Consider the following 5,104-nt stretch of genomic DNA (forward strand, 5'->3'; position numbering starts at 1 on the left):
ATTTGAAGTTGAGTTCCAAAACTTGTAAAGAGTCAAAGAAGAAAAAGCAGTGTCCTTGTGGGTTTGAAAGTAATTACATATGGCTTAACAGTAAAGACTGAGAGGGGAATGGCAATAGTTAAAATTGGAGAGGTAAGGTGGAAATAAATCATTAGGCCCTATGTTTCATGTTGAGTATGGACTTTATCGGAGGACAATGCAGAGCCACCAAAGGACATCAAGTTGGGGCAAGACAAGATCAGATTCATTGCTTTAGAAAGATCATTCTGCCTCCAAGATATAGACTAAAGGAAGGCAAGATTAGCTGGAAAGTGTACTCAATATTTTGTCTGTCTCTCCAGATGGTCATTCCACCACACTCCACTTGTTTTGTGCCACAGAAGCCTGACCTATATGGGCTCCCTACAGGCTCCCTTGCCCTCTGGCTTCCGGCTGGGCCAGCACTGGGAAATAGCCTCAGGAGATCAGAGGTCAGAAGGAAAGAAGGTCTGAGTACTTATCCCCCAGCTCCCTCCCTGCTGAGTTACTTTGTAAGGATACTTCCTTCCACCAAAGTTCTTAGCTCTTTTCAAACAGCACCCTCCATTCAGCTGCCCTCTTCAGATTCTGGTGATCATTCTCTCTCTTTTTTTTTAATGACTTTGGCTAGTAATGATGCCCACTGTTGCTAGCCCAGGGGGAGTTTGTATCCCTTGTTGGTTCCCCAAACCCTCACACATTTTGTAAATAGTTCCTTTTTTAAACACGATGGAATTATCTAGTCTGAGTGTGCTATTTTCTGCCAGGACTCTAACTGACATAGAAAGAAGCAAGAAACAGTCTGACAACAACATTAGTATGTCCCAGGCATTCTCCTCAATAGTATATACATTAACTCATTTAATGCCCACAGCAACTCTATGAAGTAGTCCTCCTTACAAATAAGGAATCTGAGGTATAGAGACATTAAGTAGTTTTCCCAAAGTCACTAGTAAGGAGCTAAACCATAATTCAAATCCATAGTCTATTTCCAGAGTCTGTGTTCGTAACCACTGTATTCCTCTGATGAGGTAAGATGGTTATAAGTTGAAGCAATAGCAGTGGAACGGAGAAAAATGGAAGGGTTTAAGAGATATTATTGCTAATCTCAGCATAATGTGGAATCTTAGTTGGGATCAAAAGAAAATATAAGTGCTTTGGTTTAAGAATGAAAGGAACCCTTGTTTATAATTTGTATCTTACTACCTGGGTGATCTTTTTTTTTTTTTTTTTTTTTTTTTTTTTAAGATTTTATTTATTTATTTGAGGGAGAATGAGTGAGAGAGAACATGTAAGAGGAGAAGGTCAGAGGGAGAAGCAGACTCCCCAAGGAGCCGGGAGCCCGATGCGGGACTCCATCCTGGAAGTCCGGGATCATGACCTGAGCTGAAGGCAGTCGCTCAACCAACTGAGCCACCCAGGTGCCCCCTGGGTGATCTTGAATAAGGCACTTTGTCTTTCCAGGTTTCAGTTTCTTCATCTGTAAAATGGGACCAATAATACTCCATGGGGTGGCTTTAAGAATTAAACAAAGTCTTGGAAGTCCCAGCCAGAACAGTTAGGCAAGAAAAAGAAACAAAAGGCATCTAAATCAAAAAGGGAAAAATAGGGCGCCTGGGTGGCTCAGTGGGTTAAGTGTCTGCTTTCGGCTTTGGTCTGTGATCTCGGGGTCATGAGGCTGAGTTCCACATAGGGCTCCCTGCTGGGCAGAAAGCCTGCTTCTCCTTCTGCCTCCGCCCGAGCCCTGTTTGTGTGCATGCCCTCTCTCTGTCAAATAAATAAATAAAAGTACTTTTCCTTAAAAAAACCCCAAAAAACAAAAAGGAAAAAATAAAACTGTCTTCATTTGCAGAGAGAGAGGGACAATCCACCAAGAAACTGTGAGACTAATAAATTCAGTAAAGCTACAGGAAACAAAATCAATTTGCATTTCTAAACACTAAACACTAATAATGAGCTATCAGAAAGAGAAATCAAGAAAACAATCCCATTTATCATCACAACAAAAAGAATACGATACCAAGGAATAAATTTAACCAAGGAAGTGAAAGACCTGTACACTGAAAAAAAAGTATCATATGTTAATAAAAGGAGCTGAAGAAGACACAAATAAATGGAAAGATATTTCGTGCTCACGGATTAGAAGAATTAATGTTGTTAAAATGTCCCTATGACCCAAAGTAGTTTACAGATGCAAGGCAATTCCTATCAAAATTCCAAAGGCATTTTTCATAGAAATAGTAACAAACTATAGAAATGATCCCTGAAAGTATAGTCTTCATTTTTCATAGAAACAGAACAAGTAATCCTAAAATTTGTTTGGCACCAGAGAAGACCCTAAATAGCCAAAGCAATCTTGAGAAAGAAGAGCAAATCTGAAGACATAACACCTTCTGACTTCAAACTATATTACACAGCCATAGTACTTAAAATAGTATTATATTGACATTTAAAAAAAGATACATAGATCAATAGAACAGAATAAAGAGTTCAGAAATAAACCAACACATACATGGTCAGTTAATTTATAAAAGAGCAAGAATATACAATGGGGAAAGGATAGTCTCTTCAATAAATGGTGCTGGAAAAACTAAATGACCACATGCAAAAAAATGAAACTGGACCTTATATTACACCATTAAAAAAAACCCTGAAAATATATTTTTAAAGATTTTATTTATTTATTTATTTGACACAGAGAGAGAGAGAGATCACAAGTAGGCAGAGCAGCTGCCAGAGAGAGGGGGAAGCAGGCTCCTTGCTGAGCAGACAGCCTGATCCGGGACTCGATCCCAGGACCCTGAGACCATGACCCAAGTTGAAGGCAGAGGCTGAACCCACTGAGCCACCCAGGTGCCCCAAGAACCTGAAAATAAATTAAAGGCTCAAATGTAAGACCTGAAAATATAAAACTCCTAGAAGAAAATATAGGGGTTAATTTTCTTGACATTGGTCTTCGCAATGATGTTTTGGATTTGACACCAAAAGCCAAGTCAACAAAATAAAAAATAAACAAGTGGGTCCACATCAAACTAAAAAGCTTTTGCTCAGCAAAGGAAGCCATCAACCAAATGAAAAGGCAACCCATGGAATGAGAAAATATTTGCAAATCATATATCTGATAATGGGTTAATATCTAAAGCATCAAAAATTATTATAGCAGCAAATAAACAAGCAAATAATTCAATTTAAAAGTTGGTAGAGGAGGGGCACGTGGGTGGCTCAGTCTGTTGGGCATCTGCCTTCAGATCAGGTCATGATCCTAGGGTCCTGGGATCAAGCCCTGCATCAGGCTCCCTGCTCTGCTTCTCCCTCTCCCTCTGCCCATCCCCCCACTTGTGTCCCTGCATGTGCATGCTCTCTCTCTCTCTAATATCGCTAATAAAATCTCTAAAAAAAAAAAAAAAAAGAAAAAGAAAAAAAATGGGTACATGTTTTGAAGGTCTGAATAGACATTTTGCCAAAGAAGACATGCACATAACCAACAGGTATTTGGAAAGATGCTCAAATCACTAATCATCCAGGAAATACAAATCAAAACTACAATGAGATATCCCTTCACACCTATTAGAATGGCTATTATAAGCAAAAAATATGAAATAAGAAGGGTTGGTGAGGATGTGGAGAAAAGAGAACCCTTGTGCACTGTTGGTGGGAATGTAAATTGGTGTAGCCACTGTGGAAAACAACAGAAGAGATGATCCAGCAACTCCCCTTCTGAATATTGATCTGAAGGAAATGAACACTAACTTGAAAAGATATTTGCACCCCACATTCACTGCAACAGTATTTACAATAGCTAAGACATGAAAACATTAAAGTGCCCACTGATGGAGAAAGGAATAAAGAAAATGTGGCGCGCGCGCGCGCGCACACACACACACACACACACACACACACACAATTGGACAGTATTCAATCATAAAAGAGCAGGAAATCCTGCTATTCACAATACAAAAGTTGGGCATTTCTTTCCTTTGGATGTCCACAGTACTTTGGTCATCAATGACATCTTTATAACACGTCTTTAATTCTGTCTGCTGTTAGATTTAGTAGTTTATATGTCTCTCCCCTGTGAAGCTCCATTAGTCAGGGTCAGAGTCCTAGAATCCTGATTGATATCTTTAGCTTTAAACTACCATAATTTGTAGAACACAATAAGTGCTCAGTAATACTTACTGAATGGACAAATAACTCAACACTCATAGGAAATTATTTCCTGAGTTTTATCTCAATTTGCTTTTCCTGCTGTCATGAAGATGAGAAAATATCTCTGCTACTTTATTGATTAATTTTCTTATTTATTCATAAAGCCTGGGACATGCTAGGTGCTTAGTAAATATTTGTTAAATGAAGAAACTAACATCTAGCAGTTACAGGGAACTGGCAGCTTAGCACAGTGGAGATGGTGGAGTCAGATTAGTTGGATTCAAATCCAGGCTCTAAGGCTGTGAGATATTGAGCAAGTTACACAGCTTCAATGTGCCTCAATTTTCCCCAGGTGTCATGAGGATAATAGAACGTATCTCACAGACACATAAGAATTGTGAGGGCTGAAAATACTGGCTGGCTCATAGTAAGGGTTTAACAAACATTATCCACATAGTGCTGAGGGTAGAGAGATGCTTTGGAGCCACACCCTTTCTTTTTTAACTCAGTATATGAAGCCTAGTACCCAGGGCATTACTCTGAGTCTGGCCTTCTCAACACTAGGCAAATGTGGAAGTCCCAAACTTTAGAGAACTTAAAAAAATAACTAGGGAGATAGTTTAAATGTCAGAAATCCAGATTCCTAGGCCCACATTTTGAGGAACACTGCATTGGGCCCTTCGCAGATCAACTTGATCACTGAAATTGGCTTAATATTGCTACCATGTCCTTGGCCCAGGGGCTGAAGCTTTCCTGCTTCTGAAGAATTGATCCCTGTTAGCCCTAAATTTCAGTCTCTCATGATCTGCTGCACAGCCAATGTATAAACTTATCTGTGCTTGCCAGATGTTTCCTCAATGCTCACTCCCCAACAACATGCTAATTTCCACCCCCTTACTTTGGCTAGTTCCTCAGCCTGAAATACTTTTGAGGGAGA

At 39.5% G+C, this 5,104-nt stretch overlaps 1 pseudogene; it reads right to left on the reverse strand.

The window, feature by feature from the left end:
- Nucleotides 1-2,219: 2,219 nt before the first annotated feature.
- On the reverse strand, nucleotides 2,220-2,297 carry LOC131810743 (small nucleolar RNA U3; annotated as a pseudogene).
- Nucleotides 2,298-5,104: the final 2,807 nt, after the last annotated feature.

This window comes from Mustela lutreola, chromosome 10 (genome assembly GCF_030435805.1).
Source record: "Mustela lutreola isolate mMusLut2 chromosome 10, mMusLut2.pri, whole genome shotgun sequence".
NCBI classification, from domain to species: Eukaryota; Metazoa; Chordata; class Mammalia; order Carnivora; family Mustelidae; genus Mustela; species Mustela lutreola.